The sequence below is a fragment of the Hyperolius riggenbachi genome, chromosome 5 (assembly GCF_040937935.1).
Source record: "Hyperolius riggenbachi isolate aHypRig1 chromosome 5, aHypRig1.pri, whole genome shotgun sequence".
Lineage (NCBI taxonomy): Eukaryota > Metazoa > Chordata > Amphibia > Anura > Hyperoliidae > Hyperolius > Hyperolius riggenbachi.
Genome location: NC_090650.1, coordinates 105063882 through 105088206, shown reverse-complemented (window position 1 = coordinate 105088206; position 24325 = coordinate 105063882). Strand labels below are relative to the sequence as shown.

Below are 24325 nucleotides of genomic sequence, written 5' to 3'. Positions count from 1 at the left end.
GAGGAGGTTTTACCACAATATCAGCCATACAGACGTCCCCGATGAATTATTTGAGAAAAGGCAAAGATTTCACATGGGAAAAGGGGTATCAACTGATTGGATAGTGTACTGGTTAAAAGCTCTACCTCTGACACTGAAGACCTGGATTCAAATCTCAGCTCATCCTGTTTAGTAAGCCAGCACCTATTCAGTAGGAGACTTTGGGCAACACTCCCTAACACTGTTACTGCCTAAAGAGCATGCTCTAGTGGCTGCAGCTCTGGCGCTTTGAGTTCACCAGGAGAAAAGCGCGATATATGTAATTTGTCTTGTCTATAGGGATGAATTTCAATCCTTGGTTACAGTTCTTCTTTAAACAGGCCCAAGGTAGGGATTTTCCCATTTGCACAATGCCTTATCAACATTATCAAAGAGCACCACTAATATTACAGATCGACTATATTTCTAAAGTACCCTGTCATATCTGATCTCCCTTATTGAAATCCCTAGTACCTCTGTCTGCACTGCTGGTGTAAAGGCCTAATCACTTACAGCAACTGGTGCACTGGTTACATAAAGGAAAACTCCAGGATGTTTATAACTGGCATAGCAATAGGAGATGCAGAGGTTGCGACTGCACGGTGGCCCTTAGACCAGGGGGCCCACTAGAGGCTGTTTGCAGGCTGCATTGGAACTGATCACGTTATTCTAACTCACTGCATGAAAGCTTTGTATTAAAGTCTATGCCCAGTCTTCATTGCAGTTCACACACAATTTAACAAATTATAGGGCATGCAGTATGCAACTGACCACAGTGAATCCAGCCTGAATACAGCAGTGTAATTAAACTCTTTGCCGCCTACCTCACATACTGTGGATGACCTTTCCCTGTTCTGTTGTGCCATGTGAATTCTTATGTATAGAATGCTTGGGATGCCCAATTGGAAAACTTGCACTGGGGCCCGAAGCTCCTTAGCTACGCCAAAGAAAACTGCTAACAAACATGATCTGTTATTCAAGACAAATGGTCCACTGAAATCAAAGGCACTGTTGAAATTAAACTAAAACCTAATTTAAATTAATTTCTAGAATAATATCGGTGCAACACAAGCTATTTTGTAATTCAAGGTTGTTAAAAATTGACCTTTCTATTGCAGTCTGCAGCAAACTATTTATGTAAAGGCGCCCATAAACGGTGCAATTTTTAGCGCACAATCATATTTTCTATAAGCTCATTCAGATTGAATGAAAAGACAGCATTAAAGAATCCAAATTGTGATCTAAACCAGTAGTTTAAAAATAAATCCACAAAGCCAATCTACCTTTTCTTTAAGAAAACGGTCAATAATGCAATAGTTCAGGATCTCTTGGGCCCACCACTTTCTCAATACGATCTGAGTAATCTAATTGAAAATATGATCTTTCACTAAAATTGTACTGTTAATGGGCACTTTAAAGAGAAACTGTGACCAAGAATTGAACTTCATCCCAATCAGTAGCTGATACCTCCTTTTACATGAGAAATCTATTCCCTTTCACAAACAGATCAAGGGGCTTTGTATGGCTGATATTGTGGTGAAACCTTTTCCACAGTGTGATGTCAGGACAATGGTCCTGACCGTTTCCTGTCTGTGAGCTGCATTGCATCGTGGGAAATAACAGCCGCTTACAGCTGGGTCCAACTGCCAAAAAAAGCAAGCAGCATCTCCTTCCAATGACATCACCTACCAGCAGTAAAAATTTCACCATATGGTAATTGTCAGAATGTAAATCAGGAAGAGGAAAGATTTTACAATGGGAAAACACTGACTAAATCATTTATACAGTGTTCTCGCTGCTCTCGTCGATCCCGTCGCTGTCTCCCTGCCACAGCTCACTCGTACTGCCGTCTCTATAACTCAGGTCAGAAGCAGATTTCATTGGCTCCTGACCCTGTCTATCAACGTAAGCAACTCCCATTGGTTAACAATGATAGACATGGTCAGGAACCAATGTAAGCAGCTCCTGACCAGCTCACAGGAACTCTGCCATCATAGAGACGGCAGAGTGGGTGGCTGAGGTTCCCGGCGTGCGGTATGGATGGCAGCTGTGGTGGGTATGTGCAGCGATTCGTCAGTTTCTGGTACCAGCAGTCTCTGGTCCTTAAAGAGGCAGGGACAGCTGGTACTTAAGTGGTTAATAAAATCAGTATTTCCTATATGTGACTAGAGACTGTACCTAAATGGATCTTTGGATGAGGTTTTTTGTTTGCAGACATTTACTTTTTACAGCCACTCAACATCTGAGTAAATTAGCCACTGTATCCCCTGTGTTATCCTGTTTCAGAGGCAGAGTTTAAAAAACAGAGGTAAGCCTGATGCATGTTTGGAAAAATCTCTATATAGAATTGTCCTGGAAGAATTTGTTGTTTATGCTGTATAATAGTTTAATTTCTCTGTATTCACTGAACTACACAGCAGTATTTATCACACTAAGATCCCATAGGAATGCTTGCAAGATAGAATATGTGGGGCTAAGCTAAACCTTTACAGAAAGAGATAGAATTGTATTAATTGGATGGCAATTTTTCTATATCAAAAGATTGTTCTGATATTTTCACTGAAGGCAACTTTAGATTTTTTTTTATCCAGTGCTTAGTTTGTATTGGCTAGAGTTTCACTGCTAGAACTAAACACATGCATGGGTCATGCAGCAGAGACTTGCAACTGCTACAGAAGTCATGCAACAATTTTGGTCCTTTTTTTAAAGCACACCTGAAGTGGGAAGGATATGGAGGCTGACATTTATTTCCTTTTAAACAATCCATATTGCCTGGCTGCCCTGCTGATACTCTGCCTCTAATACTTTTAGTCCTAGACCATGAACAATCATGCAGATCAGGTGTTTCTGACTGAAATCTGACTAGATTAGCTGCAATCTTATTTAAGGTGTGCGAAACTACTTATGCCAGAAGAGTCAATAGGACTGCAAGGCAACTAGTTTAAAGAGAATCTGTACGCTAAAATTTTTACAATAAAAAGCATACCATTCTATTCATTATGTTCTCCTGGGCCCCTCTGTGCTGTTTCTGCCACTCCCTGCTGCGATCCTGGCTTGCAATTGCCAGTTTTAGGCAGTGTTTACAAACAAAAGACATGGCTGCTAATCAGCTTGTGATAGGCTCAGAGAAGCTCAGTCTGTGACTCATACAGAGCCTGCAGGGGGCGTGGTGAGGGTGTGTATAGCTTCTCCCCATCACAAGCAGAGCAGCACATTCTTGCCTGAGCCTACAAAGCTGACAAAGGAAAGAAGATTAGATTAGATAACAGAGATATTGCTCAGGGTCCGGTCACCTCTTCTCGTTGTGCAGCATTTTCTGCCACACTTTTTCCTTCCCACAGAGGTGCCTTGATACAGCACTCTGGGAACAGCCTATTCATTCAGAAATTTCTTTCTGTGTCTCACCCTCTTGCTTGAGGGTGTCAATGATGGCCTTCTGGACAGCAGTCAAGTTGGCAATCTTACCCATGATTGCGGTTTTGAGTAATGAACCAGGCTGGGAGTTTTTAAAAGCCTCAGGAATCTTTTGCAGGTGTTTAGAGTTAATTAGTTGATTTAGATGATTAGGTTAATAGCTCGTTTAGAGCATAGTTTCTCAACCTGTGGTACGCGTACCCCAGGGGTTACTTCTGAGGGTTCCAGGGGGTACTCAGGCTTGATATACTTAAAGAGTAACTGTCAGGCTGCAGAAGCTAATTTAAACCTCTATTCTCCTGTGTTAAACAGTTTAGAAGGAAGCTCAAAAGCCATTAGTGAAGATAAACATTTCAGTTACCTTTGATGTGTGCTTATCTTAAAGTCTGTTATAGACCCATAAAGACGCAAGCCGCAGCTAAACTGCAAAGCATTCTGGGGCCCTCCCCTCGGCTGCTAATGAGACGGTACAGGAGCTTCTAATCAGTCCAGCGTGATAACACTGATAAATCTCGGGGCAGAGTACACTGCAAGAGTCAGCTATTGTTCCTAGCCACATGGCTCATTAATATTCACTGCACACCGTGTTGTTCAAGAACGAGCTTATCTGTGATCAGAAGCAGGCAGGACATGACGACACATTTGGCTTCACAAACATGGAACCTGCCATGAGCTGTCAGGAGCATCTATCTCTGCATATACTATATACAAATTCTGTGAAATCCAAACGTGGACAGTGAAATGCATATGTAATGTAAGTACAGCCAATCTTTAGCTACTGATATATGTGTTTATTTTCTCTGAGACCCTATACCTAACAGCTCCTCTTTAACCAAAAATAACAAATTTAGAGTTTTAGAAAATGATAAATCTTATTTAAACACCACCAAATTAGTATTTTAGCTAATTAAAAGCAATAGCAAAAGCTTGGAAATGGTTTAAAACCAATTATAATGTACTACGATTAAATATATATTTGTCAAGGGGTACTTGTGATAATGTTTACTATGCTAGGGGGTACTTAGTGAGTATATGGTTTTAAAAGGGGTACATACCAATAAAATGTTGAGAAACACTGGTTTAGAGAACATTTTCATGATATGCTAATTTTTTGAGATAGGAATTTTGGGTTTTCATGAGCTGTATGCCAAAATCATTAATATTAAAACAATAAAAGGCTTGAACTACTTCAGTTGTGTGGAAATGAATCTAAAATATATGAAAGTCTAATGTTTATCAGTATATTACAGAAAATAATGAACTTTATCACAATATGCTAATTTTTTGAGAAGGACCTGTATATTGTTTTATTGTTTCCAGTACAGGAAAAGGTAAGAAACTTTAGTTGTTATCTATGCAAAAGAGCTTCTCTGAGCTCCACGACCAATTTGGTCAATGCTTTCTGGAGCATTTATACATCAAAGAAACAATCAGAGACAGATTTAGATAATATTTTTACTCCTGAGAAGTTGAAAAGGTCATTTTCAAGCACGGTTGTGTTATAGTTTAAAATAGAGTGTGGCTTGTAATTGCAAATATTATGCTGAGAATACACAGTGAGATTTTTCAGTCGATTTACTGTCTGATCTTCTTTCCAATCGATTTTTTCCGATCTTTCCTTATCAATTTCTATTCACTTCTATGAGAAATCGATCATAAAAACGATCGAAAATAAGATCAAACATGTTGGAAATTATCTATTGAACCATCTATCGAACACAAAATCTAATGGTGTATTCCCAGAATTAGAGAATTATGCAATGTTATAAAAAAAAAAGCTATTTATCTAAAAATTATAATATCGGACTATTTTCTTTGCTACTAATGTTCTATTAATTATCAGTACTACACATACAAATCATTACATCGTAAGGTTTTTTTTCGCTTCAGTGTCACTTTAAGGTTACCTAAAGTGAAATAAAATGGACCAGTTTAACTTACCTGGGGCGTTTTCCAGCCTCCTGCGGTCGTCTTGTTCACTTGCTGTCATTCTCCTCTCCTCTGTTCAGCAGCAGCGTCCTTTTGAAAGCTGGCTGACTGAGCCAGTCATAGGCTACTGCGCATGCTCGGCCTCAGCTGCACACCTCTTTGATCACGCTCCTGTCCCATGTGCAGTTGCAATTTTTACAAACTGTGCAAACCCAGGATGCTACAGGCCATGGGAGCGCGATCAAGGAGGTGTGCGCACCAGGGCTGCGAATAAAGCTTTTGGACAGGCACAGCTGATGACGGAGCACAGCTGAATGACTGAGGAACCAGAAGGACTGCAGCAGTAGGGAAGAAGCCCCAGGTAAATTAACCTGGCCACCATTATTTCACTTTAGGCTTCTTTAAAGGACTTACGAGGCAAAATGCACAAAAAAAAGTTAATCACTTGCCTCATCTTTTAAGGCACGGAGGACGCCGTCCGCGCCCTCCGTGCCGATCCGCCGGATCCCCCCGCTCATTAGCCCCCCGGGCCGGCTGCCGACCCCACGGCCCGGGCTCGCCTCTCCTAAGATGGCCGCTTGCACTGGCCGCGGCTGCGCAGTCCGCAAAGCCGCGAGTGCGGCTGCGCAGCTCTAGGGCCAACCCCCCAATCCACGCTACGTAGCGTGGATCGGGGGGTTGGCCCTAGAGCTGCGCAGCCGCACTCGCGGCTATGAGGACTGCGCAGCCGCGGCCAGTGCAAGCGGCCATCTTAGGAAAGGCAAGAGAGCCCGACCCGGGCTGTGGGGTCGGCAGCCGGCCCGGGGGGGGGGGGCTAATGAGCGGGGGGACCCGGCGGATCGGCACGGAGGGCGCGGACGGCGTCCTCCGTGCCTTAAAAGATGAGGCATGTGATTAACTTTTTTTGCGCATTTCGCCTCGTAAGTCCTTTAAACTCTCTCATAGATATGTGGACAGCTTAGCCATATGGCATATGTTGGATGTGCTCATTGCATTTCTTACCCAGTTACAAATGTACTTTCTAGATTGGACTCTAGTGAACATAAAATCTCAATACAAATGATGTTCTTGCAGTAAAATAAATATTTTTCTTTCTCCTCAGCAGTGCTTCAGAGGTAAACACCAGGACATCTTCCAGGGATAGGCAATCTGGACCTGCTAGAAGAATAAGCGGCATGGCGGTGCTAAGCACTTGGCAATGCTGTTTTCTGGCATGATCATGCAGGCTCCATGTTATTTGGAGTCTCAGCCACTCTGCTTTTTTGCCTGATGATAATATACACTGGGCTGTGTACAATATGTACACTTGTGCCCGCTGCCACAAGGATGGAATCAGCACAGCAGGTTAAAATAAGAAAGAAAAAACAGTAAAATACATTTTATATTAGTGTTATATGGAAGGCGAACACCGAGCGATAGAAAATAGAATTCAAAGTTGTTGCACCCAAGCAATTAGATTCCAGCAACCAAAAGGCCCCAATTTTTAAATTATGTTTTATTTGATGTAAACCTGTCACTTCGTTTGTCAGTGTAACCTGTTAGTCTTGTAATTTCTGAAAATGTTTAGCCAATCAGATTCTGTTATCTGGGAGAAAGGTCTTGCCCTAAATGGAGGCATAGTGCACAGCACTCTCGTCTTGCAGCAGCACTATCTGCATGGACTTTACATGTACTCTCAGTGTTTGTGAGGATTTTCACTAGGCACTCTGGTTTCCTCTTGCATTCCAAAAGCAAACAGATAAATTGTCTCCTCCATATATTAACCACTTAAGGACCGCTGTGTTATACTCCCCTAGTGACCAGGGCCATTTTTTACAAAATAGGTCACCACAGCTTTAAGGCCTCGCTGCAGGACCGTACAAGTCAGCACACAAGCGATCCCCCCCCCCCTCTTCTCCCCACCAACAGAGCTTTCTGTTGGTGGGGTCAGATCGCCCCGAAGAATGTTTGTTTTTTATAAATATTTTAAAAAATTTTTTTAATTAAATATCTTTTTTTTTTAAATTATTTTAACATCCCTTCTTCCCACCCCCTGTCCCCAGTACAGTGCTGCCTTATATCGCAGTGCTTTACATTCCTATTAGATGGTGGTTTCACCGTCTAACAGTCTCCGAGCAGTGATCACTACTGGGAGAGTGAAAACGGAAAAGAGCTCCGTCATTCCAGTGGGGATGCACGCCTGCTATCTCCGCCCGAAGCCATTCACGCCAATCTGCAAGGAATGGTCCTGGGGCTGCCACACTGCTCACGCCAATCAGCGTGGAGCACTCGGCAAGAGGTTAAATAAATTAGTTAGGTTTTTCCTTGCAGCTTTGGGGGCTATGGTTCAGTAGGTCAATGAGATGCAAATCATTCAAAGTTGATTCAGGTGTATGCAAATTCTGAATGAAAATCAAAGCAAGTCCAATTTCACCTTAGCAGAATATTTGTCCATTTTCAAGCTGCATAAATTTGCATAATCCATCCCCATGGTTCAGTTCTAAACAAGGTAATTATCTGCACAGATCTAGGTTTTAACTGGTTTGTGTGAGTTTCCTTATGCTAGGTACACATCTTACAATTTTCTGGCAGATTTACCTGCCAGATCGAATATATCCATCATGTCCAATCTGAATTTTGATTGATTTTCCATTTTTCCGATCGATTTCCATTCACTTCTATGAGAAATGACGGAAAATCAGATCGGACATGTTGGAAATGATCTATCGTATCATCTATCTAACACAAAATGTCATGGTGTATTCGCAGCATAACAAGAGTCCCTGGCTCTATGCAGTAAGGTAATATGTACCTTTTAGGAAGTCTGCAACTATGGCAGCGATAACATGTTTGGATTGCAAAGACGTGCAATTTGAGCTGTCAATTTTGTTCCACAGTATCTGTCTACAGCAATTTTATAACAAACGTGTTTTTTTTCAAGAACAGGGTTAGTGGTATGGTGGCATTGGCCATTTATAACAATGGCAAGGCAACATTTAGCTGCCGCCAGTAGGGCGCTCTCTATAGGCAGCAGCAGTGTTAAGGAGACTTTCCCAAGGGCTCCTCACTGAATAGGTGCTGGCTTACTGAACAGGAAGAGCAGATATTCGAACCTGGTCTCCCGTGTCTGAGGCATATCCCTTAACCAGTACACTATCCAGCCACTGGTGCAGCAGAGTACACTAGTATAGTGTAAAGAGGGCCCTGTCCTGGAAAATGATTATGGTAGGAATGAAATGAGAACAGAGGCATGTCCAGTGTACTAGGTCTTTGTAAAGGTAACCTTGTGGTAGGTGCACAGTCTAACCACCAAAGCACAGGTGGATATACCAATGAACCAAATCCAAATGACCAACACACTACAGTTCACCTCACATGGTAATAATGGTTCTTTGAGGCTGGGTTCCAACTTCAGCCGGACTAACAAAGGCCAGTGGGAGTAGACAGTGTAGTGTCCACACTGAGTGTGTTCCGCTTACCGCAACAGATCCGTTGCAGACAGACAAGTGTTGCAGACAATGGCCAAAAGTTGTTTACGGCTATTATAGCCGGCCTTCAAACAAACATATGTACCAATGACCTAGCCACAACAATATCCTTTAAAGCAAACCTGAAGCTAAAAAACCCCACTTAGGACCCTTTCACACTAGAGGGCTTTTTCGGCGTTTTAACGCCACGGTCGAAGTTGGCGTTTTCCAAGGTAAAATGAAAGTACATAGACTTTCATTTTACCATTCACATCTAACGCCACGTTTTGGAGCGTTGCGTTTCAACGCTCCCAGGACCTTTTTAGGGTTTCTCTTTACAATTGTTAGTAATCTGTTGGCGTTAAAACGCCTTGAAAACGCCTGAAGCCAAAACGCAGCGTTTTATCATTTTACCACTGCCTGTAGTGTGAAAGAGCCCTTATGGTATAATGAATTGTATGTGTAGTATGGATAATGAATAGAACATTAGTAGCAAAGAAAAGAGTATCTTATTTTTATTTTTTTTAGTTATTTAGCTTTCTTTTATAACACTGCATCATTCTGTCAAATTTGCAGTTTAATAACCACACTCTGTATTTTAAACTATAAAACAGAGCAGAGCTAATGAGGTTTGAACTTTCTTGCAGTAAAACAACCAAAAACAGTGAGAGACAGGTTCAGATAAGGTTTAAGTGCTTTAGAAAACACGACTGTCTCCGACCCAAGAAGCTCTTTTGTATAAATACCAACTTAAATTTCTTAAAGAGAAACTCCAACCTAGAATTGAACTTTATCCCAATCAGTAGCTGATACCCCCTCTTACATGAGAAATATAATGATTTTCACAATCAGACCATCAGGGGGCGCTGTATGACTGATTTTGTGCTAAAACCCCTCCCACAAGAAGCTCTGAGTACCGTGGTACTCTGGGCAAACTGCCACAATGTAACAATGTTCACAGACATTGTTCACAGCTGTCTCTAACAGCCAAAACAGCTAGCAGCAGCTACATAACCTGCCCACAGTAAAAATGTCACCATGTAATATATGTCACAATGTAAATCGGGGAGAGGAAAGATTTTACAATGAGCAAACACTGACTAAATCATTTATACATAATTATGGTAAAAAATGATGCACTTTTTTTTACTAAATTATTTTCACTGAAGTTCCTCTTTAACTCTCCCTGTACTGAAAAACAATATGAGACACTTTCTTTGCTACTAATGTTTTATTTCTTAGCTGTACTACACAAATAAATCCCATAAGTTTATTTTCGCTTCAGGTTTGCTTTAAGCCCCCCTACACAAAAGTAAACCACCAAATCAAGGGGACGGAACACTACGGTATAGCATGAAGCGTTTTAACGGGTCCCGTCCGTTGGAATTGTCTGCTATTGCAGCTATAGGCTTCCTGTCACAGTCAGTGTTTTGATTGATGCATTTTGAATTTTGTATTTGATGTGTTTGTCTCCATTGTTCTTATGACTCCTACCAAGAATGCTGCCAACTAGTGAGGAGTTGGATTTGCTACTTGAACAAAAGGATTACTTTCTGCATTGTTGCAAGTGATGCTTATATAATTCCAAAAGAATTGCCTGTTTTTCGATAAAAGAAACATCATGACCATGCAAGTTGAATGTAGTTTGCCTGTCATTTGGATTTGGGTCAGAGTCTTAGGTCTATGAAACCCATGTCATCACTTGGAGAGCATACAAAATTCCATGCGCATAGTATCCTGACTAACAATCAAACTAGGGACTCTAACATGGCAAATACTGTATATGCATGCATGTTATTAGGCATGTTTTGATAACTGGTTTGCAATAGATACTCCCAAAATGTAAAATTCAGTAACTACTCTTAGTTACATAAAAGAAAATTTTAAAACTTTCCCTCACATTCCCTGTGTGTAAAAACCTTTATGTTCACTGCAGAGAGCAGGAAAATCTTGCTCATCTCATCATCGGCAAATGTAATCCTTGCCAGCTGAACCTCTCTGAGGAATTTGTCTTCACTCTGTCCCCCTCCCTCTGCTGAACAGTCACATCGCCCTCACAACAGCTGAGTCACTTCAGCAGATGGAAGGGTACAGAATGAAGACTCATGCCCCAGGGAGCTTCCGCCGGACATTACTACATTTGTCGATGACCAAAGATAAGCAAGCTTCTTTTGCACTCTGCAGTGAAAATAAAGGTTTTTACACACAGAGTGTGGGAATGCGCTCAAATGTTCTTTTATGTAACTAAAAGAAGTTACTGAAATTTGAAAGCAATAAATCCCACGCAGCAGTTTGCAATTATAATGGGCTCTAAATGTGGCAAGAGAACAGCTGGGAATAACTTGACCTTCAAACTCTGAGCTGGGCTCCTCTGACCCGGGTATGCATGAGAACAAGTCAGTGTATGGAATGTACAAAGCTTGATGCAAGTCTCTTTAGCGTTTGAATGCAAAGTTTCATAAAACCTGCATTTCTCACAAAATCTGGCATGCTTATTTTACAACTGGCATATCAGTAATATAACTCTGATTTTCATCAGTTCCACATGCAAAATAGAGTGTTTTCCCAGCCATCCATTGACATAAAGATTTTGTATATACATATGATTTGAAAGGGAAAGCTAAAGAAACAAAATCTGTTCCAACTTCTGACATATACAAGTTTTGGAAAAGTGTCTAAGATAATACCATGTACATTTAAAAGTGTGTGGGGGTCAAAAGGGGACAAAACACTCAACAATTTGCTGACAATATTCACATAAAGAAAAAAGGAGCTTATACACTGCTCAAAAAAAAGAAAAAGAAACACTCTCACTACATGAGGCCAAGAACTGTTGTGCACCAGTTAGGGGTCTGATAAGGGTTTAAAGGATTTCATTAAGACACCTAATGGCAGTCAAGGTGCCATTGTAACCTGCAGAGGTCTCTACAGGTCCCCAGATTAACGACTGACCCACCAAAATGGCCACGCTGAGCCATGTCACAGGCAGCATAATGTTATCCATGGCATCTCCAGACCCTCTCTTCTCTTCATGTCTGTCACACGTGCACAGGGTGAACGTGCTCTCGTCAGTTAAAAGCAAAAGGTGCCAGAGGCAGACCTGCCAATTCTGGTATTCTATGGCAAATGTCAATCGCTATGCTTGGTGCCAAGCAGTGAGCAGAAGATCCAATAGAGAACATCATGTCACCCTCATGAAGTCAATTTCTAATTGTTTGGTCAGAGATATTCACACCAGCTGCCTGCTGGAGGTTATTTTGTAGGGTTCTGGCAGGGGTCTTAGTGCTCCTTCTTGCCCAAAGGCACAGATACCTGTACTGCTGATGGATTATGGACCTTCTGTGGCCCTGTCCAGCTCGGTCTCCTGGAATATAATCACCTCCATGCCTTTGTGACTGTGCTGGGAAACAGGGCTGTGGAGTTGGAGTCGGGAAAAAAATGCACCGACTCCGACTCCTAATGAATTTGTAACTAATTAAAATAGAAAATATGATAAAATGTTCTATTTCTCAGATAATAGTCATTAAAAATAATGTATATATACAGTATATATACAGTAATAGCTGTGCTTAGTCCACAAAAATGAAATAAACCAATCGAAATTAGTTACTTGTGCCACTTCAATAAAGCAGTCCCCGTATTTTTAAACATACTTTTATTTTTATATACATATCTGATTGTGACTGTACAGTATATATGATGTGTACACAGGAATCTCTTATATATACGAAATAACATCTATGCTGTAAGTATAAAGCCTGATGTGTAGCCATGTCACTAATAGAGATGGTCAATGAGATGGAAATAATTCTGCATTGATGCTGGTTTATGCAAATGTATGCACTCACTTTGCTCATGAAATCAAATAATTTGATACGTTGTTAAAATTTGGTTTGGTGACTATGAATTAAAGGGTACCTGAGGCGAATTAAAAGAAAAGCTTTATACATACCTGGGGCTTCCTTCAGCCCCCTTCAGGCCATTCAGTCCCTCACTGTCCTCCTCCGCCACCTGGATCTTCTACTATGAGTCCAGGTAATTCAGCCAGTCAGAGCAGTCTGGCTACGTGCTGCTTCCACAGCCAGGAGCGTTCTGCACCTGCACAATAGTGCTGCGCAGGTGTAGTACGCTCCCGGCGGCGGAGTGTGTGCATGCGCACTACACCAGACTGGCTCAAGTACCTGGACTCATAGCAGAAGATCCAGGTGGCGGAGGAGGACAGCAAGGGACTGATTAGCCTGAAGGGGGCTGGAGGAAGTACCAGGTATGTATAAAACTTTAATTTCATCTGTCGCAGGTTTCCTTTGTTAAACAGTAGTACTATAATCTACATATGCACTCCCCACAGAGCTGCAGGGAATCCACTGAGAATGTTGTGCACATTGAACACAGAGGTGTTGTCTATCACCCATAAACCTTGTTCAGATTGTGCATGAAGAATGCGTAATAGAGGAAGAATCTCTTATTCCCCTGCAGAGTACCTGCACATCATTCTTACATGTACCCACAGTCACATTGCCTAGGGCCTGATCCATGTTCAGATGTGTAGAGGAAGAATCTCCTCATTCCCCTGCAGCGTACCTGCACATCATTCTTACATGTACCCACAGTTACATTGCCTAGGGCCTGATAGATGTTCTTTGTTCTGGTCTGTACCTTTTACAAGTACTCTTACCAAGGACTAGTTTTAGTCTAAAGGGAATAAATATAGTAGTCTACATATCCTTCTCACTTCAGTTGTCTTGCAAAATTCCTAAGCGTTGACAGTTAAGAGACGAATTTCACGTTACATACTGTTAATCAACAAAATTATAATATGCAAATTAGAGGAGTCGGCGGAATCCTAAACTGAGGAGTCGGAGTCGGTGGATTTTTGGACCGACTCCACAGCCCTGCTGGGAAACACAGCAAACCTTCTGCCAATGATACCTGTGCAACTCTACAGGGTGGTCCAGGTATCGCTTCATGCTCCAGTCAGTGACACTGACTGTAGCCAAATGCAAAACAAGTTACAAAAAAAGTCAAAGAAGATGAGAAGGGAAATGTCAGAGGCCTCCACTTGTTATGCCTAGTACACACAAGGAGATTTCCATGAAGATTTCCTGCCACATCAATTATTTTCAACATGTCCAATCTGATTTTTATTGATTTTCCGGTCATCTTAAAAGAAAATCGATCAGGAAAATCGATCGAAATCAGATTGGACATGTTGAAAATAATCAATCTGGCAGGAAATCTGCCTGAAAATCTCATTGTGTGTACTAGGCATTAAAGCAATCCTGTGTTGGTGGTGTTTCCATTGTTGCCCTTCTAGTGCATCTGTTTATTTCATGAACACCAACGCAGCTAAAATGATTACCAGTCCCCTCACTGCCCACTTTTATAAATAGGCCCCTAAATGACAAAATGAAATATATCGTATGTTCAGCGCACATCCTTCAACACATTTTACTTCAGTTATTCCTATTTGCTGTGTCTTGCATCAACATCGGCAGCACCTCCACCATAGACACCCAATAGTGAACAGACTCACCGGACGTATTGGCCACTGTTAGACTGGCCAACCATGCACAATTCCAGGAAGCCTAGGTGCCTCAGGATCCTGGTGTCAGTACTGCCCAATATCCTTTTCTTTCCTTGCAAGACCTCAGAAAAGAGCTCCACATAGTGTGATACTGTCGCTTTAACCACTTAAGGACCGCCCCCAGCCAATGGGCGGCGGCAAAGTCCGGGCCCAAACGACCGCAATACGCCCATCGGCGGGGGCGGCTGCGGGAGTGGCTATGCGGCGATAGCGTCATTCGTGACGCGATCAGCCGCCGGGGACTGGCTCCGCCCACCGTTCGCTGTAACCCGCCGGCCGTTCAGAAACGCCGGCGGGTTACTAGCACCCGGATCACGGCTGAATCAATGTATAATAGGCTTTGTAATGTATACAAAGCCTATTATACTGGCTGCCTCCTGCCCTGGTGGTCCCAGTGTCCGAGGGACCACCAGGGCAGGCTGCAGCCACCCTAGTCTGCACCCAAGCACACTGATTTCCCCCCCCCTGCCCCCTGATCGCCCACAGCACCCCTCAGACCCCCCCTGCCCACCCCCCAGACCACTGTTTGCACCCAGTCACCCCCCTAATCACCCATCAATCACTCCCTGTCACTATCTGTCAACGCTATTTTTTTTTTTTAGTCCCTAATCTGCCCCCTACTCCCTCCTGATCACCCCCCCCCCTCAGATTGTCCCCAGACCCCCCCCCCCTGTGTACTGTATGCATCTATCCCCCCTGATCACCTGTCAATCATCCGTCAATCACCCCCTGTCACTGCCACCCATCAATCAGCCCCTAACCTGCCCCTTGCGGGCAATCTGATCACCCACCCACACCAATAGATCGCCCGCAGATCCGACATCAGATCACCTCCCAAGTGCAGTGTTTACATCTCTTCTCTCCTCTAAACACCCACTAATTACCCATCAATCACCCACTAATTACCCATTAATCACCCCCTATCACCACCTGTCACTGTTACCCATCAGATTAGACCCTAATCTGCCCCTTGCGGGCACCCAATCACCCGCCCATACGCTCAGATTGCCCTCAGACCCCCCCTTATCAATTCGCCAGTGCAATATTTACATCTATTATTCCCTGTAATAACCCACTGATCACCTGTCAATCACCCATCAATCACCCTCTGTCACTGCCACCCATCAAACACCCCCTGTCACTGCCACCCATCAATCAGCCCCTAACCTGCCCCTTGCGGGCAATCTGATCACCCACCCACACCAATAGATCGCCCGCAGGTCCAACATCATATCACCTCCCAAGTGCAGTGTTTACATCTCTTCTCTCCTCTAAACACCCACTAATTACTCATCAATCACCCCCTATCACCACCTGTCACTGTTACCCATCAGATTAGACCCTAATCTGCCCCTAGGGCACCCAATCACCCGCCCACACCTCAGAACGCCCTCAGACCCCAGCCCTGATCACCTCGCCAGTGCATTGCTTGCATCTATTTCCCCCCTCTAATCACACCTTGAGACACCCATAAATCACCTCCTGTCACCCCCTAGCACACCTACCCATCAGATCAGGCCCTAATTTGCCCTGTGTGGGCTCCTGATCACTCGGCCAAACCCTCAGATCCCCCTCAGACCCCCTTCCGATCACCTCCCCAGTGCATTGATTGCATCTATTTTCCCCTCTAACCGCCCCCTGAGACACCCATCAATCACCTCCTGTCACCCCCCTAGTACTCCTATCCATCAGATCAGGCCCAATACATCCTGTCATCTAAGAGGCCACCCTGCTTATGACCGGTTCCACAAAATTTGCCCCCTCATAGACCACCTGTCATCAAAATTTGCAGATGCTTATACCCCTGAACAGTCATTTTGAGAAATTTGGTTTCCAGATTACTCACAGTTTTGGCCCCGTAAAATGCCAGGGCAGTATAGGAACCCCACAAGTGACCCCATTTTAGAAAGAAGACACCCCAAGGTATTCTGTTAGGTGTATGATGAGTTCATAGAAGATTTTATTTTTTGTCCAAAGTTAGCGGAAATTGATATGTATTGTTTTTTTTTTTCACAAAGTGTCATTTTCCGCCAACTTGTGACAAAAAAAAAAATCTTCTATGAACTCACCATACTCCTAACAGAATACCATATAAAGAACAGATCATCAATGAATCTGTTCCAGCTAATGACATTCGTCGCCTGTTCCAGATCCAATATTTCCCTCTCCCACTTATCCATTCAGGACCCCCCAAAGGCGAAGATGACCAATCTCCTAGGGCAGACCGGTTTCTTTCCCTGTAGGGACTGCAGAGGCTGCAGAGAGGCGCAACCTTGCAAAGGAGCCAGCCTCGTCGCCAGAAACACTGGCCAACAGCATAAAATAAAACAATGCATTACCTGTCGCACAAAAGGAGTAATATATGACTTAAAATGTCCTTGCGGTCTAGAATATGTCGGCCGAACTACTCGATCACTGCACAAAAGGATAGGGGAGCATGTGGCCAACATAATCAAAGGGTTGGCCACACACAGTGTCTCTAATCATTTTAAAACACACCACAATAGAGATCCAACAGGGCTCAAATTTATGGGGGTAGAATCACATACAAAGAGGTGGAGAGGGTCAAATTTAGTTAGGGACATTTCCCAAACTGAGGGCAGATGGATATTCAAAATGGGATCATTAGCCCCAGGACTCAATGTCGAATTTGACTTAAAGAGAATCTGTATTGTTAAAATCGCACAAAAGTAAACATACCAGTGTGTTAGGGGACATCTCCTATTACCCTCTGTCACAATTACGCCGCTCCTCGCCGCATTAAAAATGGTTAAAAACAGTTTTAAAAAGTTTGTTTATAAACAAACAAAATGGCCACCAAAACAGGAAGTAGGTTGATGTACAGTATGTCCACACATAGAAAATACATCCATACACAAGCGGGCTGTATACAGCCTTCCTTTTGAATTTCAAGAGATCATTTGTGTGTTTCTTTCCCGCTGCAGCTATCTTCCACTGAAGTGTCAGGCTGTTTCTTCCTGCAGAGTGCAGACAGCTCTCCCCATATATAATTCCTCAGTATGTGAAAGCCCAGCCAGCTCAGAGGAGGATTTATCCAGCTTGTAAAAGATAAGAGAGAAGAGAGAAGCTGCCCTTATCTAAATAATACACAGGCAGTGTGCAGAGATGGCCCTGGAGGGGGGAGATGCATCACAGAACCACAACACTGAAGAACTTGGCATCCTTCCAGACACAGGCTGACAAGTCTGACAAGAGAGAGATAAGTTGACTTATTACAGAGATGGTTATAGTAGAACGTGCTGCAGTAAGCCAGAACACATTAGAATAGCTTTTGGAACTTGTAGGATGATAAAAAACAGGATGCAATTTTTGTTACGGAGTCTCTTTAAACTGTTTTATAACAAATGATTTATAACCTGCCACTGGGAATCCTGTGACTCGTTGAATAAGTATCACAGGGGGAAATTCTTTTACATTACACATAGTTGAGCATAAGGGGAGAGGGTGTGAGGCTTGATTGGGGTACCGAGAAAAAAAGGGATTGAGGTACACAGGATTCTCCCTCTGTATAGGTGGAGGTCATTAGGACCCCTTAGATGTAAACAGAGGTATGTGACAATCACTGTATGTTAATTTGTGGATGAACTGGAAAATCACAGGTATTGGCAGGTAGTGATGGTACTGCCGATAAGGGGAACAACTTGTGGCAGTTTGATGGTTTTGATAGGCTGATACGCTGGCAAGGGATCATAGCCCAAGAGTATTGTCCTTAGTTGAGATAGCGGTATGCATTCAGCGGATCCTTGAGCAATTATTGGGAGACAATTGATTTTTATGCATACTTGGTACATAGCCCATTATATGTTTACATAATTTTTAGAGTTATTCCTATTTTGATCTTATTAGTTTTTATAGTTTTTATAGTGTTCATAGTTTTTATGAAGGGAGCTTTATAGAAAATAATCTTTTTAGAGAAACTAGTCGCCTTTTTATGGTCAAATAGCGTATATTGAGGATTGAAAGGAGATTAGATCAAAAGGAGACCATGAGGTTAGTATTTTGACCACAAGATGGCAGCATAGAGAATATACAAACAATGGGACATCAAAGCGCGCCATCAAGGCTGCGTTTCAGGGCAGCTTTGATGACGTAGGCGCACTGAGAGGGCGGACAATTACGATAGGACGTGAGTTACGCTGCCCGTGCGGGGAGGAGCCCGCAGCATAAGAGACGTTGGTGCCCCTGTGACGTCAGCCCCTGATGAGTCCATTGGACGAAACGCGTAGGGCGTGACCAGGAGCACTGACGTCACTGGGCAGCAGGGAAGAGGCGCGCAGACCAAGCAAGTTAGCAGCTACGGGGAGCGGAGGATCGGGACGCCGGCACCGCCATAAGCAGCTGAATACTGTTGGGCTATGAGGCCCGAGATGCCTGATAACTTCTTAAATCACGTGAGTGGGCTGACACTGCGCAGACGTTGCTGATTATCTCAACTGTATTACACTATGTATGTTTTTATGTATTTTACAAGTGGAACTGTTCATTAAAGAGGATCTGTTTTCTACTGTGGATACATCTATTGTGGAGGCTGGTATTTGAAGTTGGCCGCTCTAAGGCTCTGCGCTAGACCCACCTGGATTTGAGGTGGTGTCCATCTGGTGAGCTGCTGGTGTGAGGGGGTTGCCGTTCATCACGAGTGGAGCACAGCGTTGTCACTTTTGCACGGCTTTGGGGGCATGTGTGTTTATGATCTGAAAAAGCAGTAATGCACTATGTGCAATTTTTATCTATGTTCTGTCTATAGGTTATGAAGAGGAGCGCTGTCACTTATACATACTTATTTGTACTATCCTGGAATTTTAGCCCCTCATGAAACCTGACAGGTGCGCAGAAAAGTCAGAGATGCTTGAAAATGGGAAAATTCACTTTTGGCACCATAGTTCGTAAACGCTATAACTTTTACCAAATCCAATAAATATACACTGAATGTTTTTTTTTTATCAAAGACATGTAGCAGAATAACTTTCGCGCTCAAATGTATAGGAAATTTTACTTTATTTGAAAAATGTCAGCACAGAAAGTTAAAAAAGTCATTTTTTTTGACAAAATTCATGTCTTTTTTGATGAATATAATAAAAAGTAAAACTCGCAGCAGCAATCAAATAGCACCAAAAGAAAGCTGTATTAGTGACAAGAAAAGGAGGTAAAATTCATTTAGGTGGTAGGTTGTATGAGCGAGCAATAAACCATGAAAGCTGCAGTGGTCTGAATGGAGAAAAAGGCTCTGGTCCTTAAGGGGGGAAAAGACTGTGGTCCTCAAGTGGTTAAAATCACTTTTATTTAAAAATTGCACTCACATGTCCAAGCTGTTAATCTGCACAGAGAGTTTTTCTCACGGGCTCTCCCCCGTTGCCAGGCTGGGCATGATGTAAATAATAATAGACAGACTGCGCTAAATAAGTAATTCCTAATTTTAATACTGACCTACAATTGGTCCTTAGTATTTGTAAAATGGTCTCATCCACTTTATTAAAATTGATAATAAATGACATATGTCCCCCCTAGGTAATAAAAATAAACAGATCTGTTAGTAAATTTTGCTCAAAAATAATAAATAAAAAAGTCCACGTGTGAAAAGATATATATATAGGTTGCTTATTTAAAACATAAGGCTGTTTTAAATTAGATATAGATATATATATATATATATATATATATATATATATCTTTTCACACATGTGGACTTCTACACTCAGTTTCGCCACTCACCCCTGATGAGTTATGAGTGAGTAACGAAATCGATTGGGTGGAGGTAGACGTACCAGGACAAGCAGAGCGGCCCCCTGAGTGGCGAAACTGAGCGTAGAACGGACAGTAGCCGGTGGTGGGAGTCATTATTTACATCATGCCCAGCCTGGCAACGGGGGAGAGCCCGTGAGAAAAACAATGTGCAGATTAACAGCTTGGACATGCGAGTGCAATTTTTAAATAAAAGTGATTTTAAAGCGACAGTATCACGCTATGTGAAGCTTTTTTCTGAGGTCTTGCAAGGAAAGAAAAGGATATTGGGCAGTACTGACACCAGGATCCTGAGGCACCTAGGCTTCCTGGAATTGTGCATGGTTGGCCAGTCTAACAGTGGCCAATACGTCCGGTGAGTCTGTTCACTATTGGGTGTCTATGGTGGAGGTGCTGCCGATGTTGATGCAAGACACAGCAAATAGGAATAACTGTCTTTTAAGAAGTAAAACGTGTTGAAGGATGTGCGCTGAACATACGATATATTGACTTTGAAAGGTTTACCTAAAACTGGTGGTAGCGCACTCTGTGGGACTTTTATGATCTGCTATAGCGCTTTAAAATTTGTATGATATTAAATGATAAAATGGCTTATGTAGCCTTGATAAATGTTACATCAATTCTATAACAAATATTTAGCTTTCACTGAAAAACGGGCCATTATTTTAAAATCCTAAACAAGACTGGTACGGATTAACATTAAGAGGACAGTTCTATAATTAGATGAAAAATGCATAGAAAAACAATTTACTCAAGTGCAGAGACAATGAATCATGCCATATACTTTCTAGGGCTGGAGTAATCCTATACTTTCATAACAATCAGCATTGCTCAAAAGTACTGATGTCAAGCAACTGTCTTTCTTTAAATGAAAGCTAGTACTAACTGGAAACAGAACTTTTGCAGCAGTAAAAGGAGGTTTAATTTTGAGCTGCCCATGGAACAAACCATTCCTGGCAAACCTGAGTTAATAAAACATTCAGTACTTGAATAACAGTTAGAGCTCTAAGCCAAACGCCAATACTGTGTTTCGTCACGCAGAGTGAACAAAAAAGATTTCATTTTCTGCAGATCAGTGACTTCTCAAAGTGTCAGGGTCACCGACTGTTCCTGCCTTGGGCACACCAACATAGATCAGCAACTGACCAGAACTAAAGTCATTTGGAAGTACAGGACGACCAGTGGCAGCAGGAGGAACCACAGACTAATTAGCTGATGTCACTCACATTCAAGTAAATTTGGCAATTCAATTCAAAATAAAAGAACACCTAGGCTTTACAAGGTCCCCAGGCAATGACACATAGTTAATCTTCAAAAAGCAAGCCACACAAAAATAAAAGATTAGCCTAAAAAACGAAGCCATACGCTTATGTAGAGATGTATATGGACAAGGCGTATGATGCAAGGGAACCTGAAGTGAGAGCAATACAGAGGCCGCCATCTTCATTCCCTTATTAACCCTCCTGGCGGTTTGCTAAAAAATCGCCAGGGGGCAGCAAATCTTTTTTTCTTAATTTTTTTTTTTCATGTAGCGAGACAAAGTCTCGCTACATGATAGTCGCTGCTCAGCGGCATCCCCCCAGCCCGTCCGATCGCCGCCGGCGATCAGGAGATCCCGTTCAAAGAACGGGATCTCCTGGAGGGCTTCCCCCGTTGCCATGGCGACGGGGCGGGATGACGTCACCGACGTCGTGACGTCAAAGGGGATTGCTTTCCACCCCATAGAGCTGCCTGGCACCGATTGGCCAGGCAGCGCACGGGGTCTGGGGGGGGGCAGCGCGACGGATCGGCGGCGATCGGGCACTGCACGCAGCTAGCACAGTGCTAGCTGCGTGCAGCAAAAAAAAAATTATGCAAATCGGCCCAGCGGGGCCTGAGCGGTGCCTTCCGGCGGCATAGCCCGAGCTCAGCTCGGGCTTACCGCCAGGAAGGTTAACAATGCCACTTGCCTTAGGCTTTGCAGCTCTTATATAGTAAACCTCTGGCTATAGTTAACTCCATTCCCAAGTCCCGACCATGTGCCTGTACAATAACGCAATATATGAAAAACTTTGATATAGTAAACTTTGATATAGCTAAGTACTTGGCCGGGTCCCTTGGAGTTCACTTTAAAGGGATTGCACTCAAGTTGCTTTTGAGTTATACAGCTGAAACTTTTACAGGGTGTTTGGAAGAGGACATGGGAAGCCACTTAATGAGTCAGAGGCTTCAATCTTCTCAGGTAAATAACTTTTTTTTTTAACTGCCTCGGGTTTTCTTTAACCTCCCTAGTGTTCAATTTCTGCAGGATTTCTGTGCAAAAAGTGGTTCAATTAATTTTCGTGAAATTTTTGCTTGCAACTAAAACCCGTCAAGCAAGGGTATAGTATCCATTTTGAGTATAATAAAGGTTTCAAAACAAAATCATGTCAAAAAATTAAAATTTTAACTTTTTAATCACAAATAGAAAAATCCTCCTCAAATATGGATGAAGTTATAAATCTACAGATGCAGAAAAAACAGTGTTTACCTAAAACATCTCTCTTGTGTGGTACAACAACTAAGGGCCAGTTCACACGCACACTTGTACGCCATTTATGCAAAAGCAGCATTTTGATCTTTATTTTTCCCGCTGTCTGGAAGCAGCAGGGTCTGGTCGTTCTGGGGTCCATTAGCGTCGCACTCCTGTGTCCCCCTGTGGGATGAAAAATGATGATCGCTGGGAATCGCCGCTGAAAGTCGACAAATGCTTTTCTGCACGCTTGCAGAAAAGCATTTGGATGAGACTCTGGGCAGGTGATTGAGACATCTGCCTGAACCAGCCCTAAAGGTCCATACACACGCTGGTCTGAACTCCGAATGATGCACCATAATGACTGCCATGGTGGGGGTGGTTATTATGGTCAGACCAGCATGACTACATCAGGCACACAATGATTGCATGAAGATCCGGCATGTTAGATTTTTAGCAATGCCCAAGCACAGCACAACAGCATTGTTCTCGCTGCTCCGACCACCAGAAACTTCTCCATTACACACGCTCATCGTTTCTCCCCTCTGCATGGCAAAAGACGCATCGTGTGCAAAGACTGATGACACTTCTGTACAGTGTTGTTAGTGCACTGCCGCCTTTGGCTGATGACACCTCTGTTGCGATGCGCAGGGGGCGAAGGCACGACAAGTGCATCTGACTTAGGGGCTTCCAGCAGGTGGGAAGGTACCAAGAACAATGCCGTTGGGTCATGCTTAGGCATAGCTAAAGGTCCAACATGTCAGATCTTTAGGGATTGGCACTGGGCCACTGTACACATTCTGGCCTTCTGCACAACTGTTAGCCATGGTGGTCGTTATAGTCCGTCATGGGCGAGTTAAGACAAGTGTGACAATAAATGTCATTCTCTGTACAATGTACAGTATAGTATTAGTTTGAATTTTCTGTAATGCTGTAATATGTGCCTACTGCCAGTAGGTGGTGCACATACACCATTATAACTCTTTCCAGGCTTGTTTTCAGCGTGGACGCACCTAACTTGTCTATATCCATTGTAGCATTGTAGCAACGAGTCAGCCTCGTCATTACCATCAGGGAGGCTGGGAATACACCATAAGTTTTTTCAGCAGATATATGGTTCAATATATAATATCCGACATGTCCAATCTTATTTTGGACCGTTTTTCTGATCGATTTCTCATAGAAGTGAATGGAAATTTATAAGAAAAAAATAAGAAAATTGATCGGAAAATAAATTGAAACTAAGATCGGACAGTAAATCGACTGAAAAATCTCATTGTGTATTCCCAGCATTAAACCTCATTTACTTGGTACAATTTTCCATCGGATAAACAGATCTATTAGTTAGATCTAATAAGAAATTGCATCGTGTGTAGACGTCCACATTGTTTCAGATCAATTTTACAATAGATTTTGCATTGACATGTACCCAAAATCGATGGCAAAATCTAATGCAATCCGATTGGAATGGTTGGAAATTATCTAATAGATCCGATATGATGGAAAATTGTACCGTATAGATCAGACTTTAGAGGTAGAGAATCAGTACAGGAGTAAGGTGATTGGCATTTTTTTTTTTTATTAAAGAATGAAGAAGGCAGCCTCTTGTATTTCTCTAACTTTAGGTTCCCTTTGAAGGATACCCAAGGTGACTTGCTATGTACAATTGGAGGAAGCAGGCAT

The 24325-nt window shown here is 42.8% G+C and overlaps 1 protein-coding gene across 2 annotated transcripts in view; it reads right to left on the bottom strand.

Annotated features, from left to right (window-relative positions):
- OXNAD1 (oxidoreductase NAD binding domain containing 1) overlaps positions 1-24325 on the bottom strand; it is a 141719-nt gene that overhangs the window by 45142 nt on the left and 72252 nt on the right. The gene's annotated exons all lie outside the window — the stretch shown is intronic.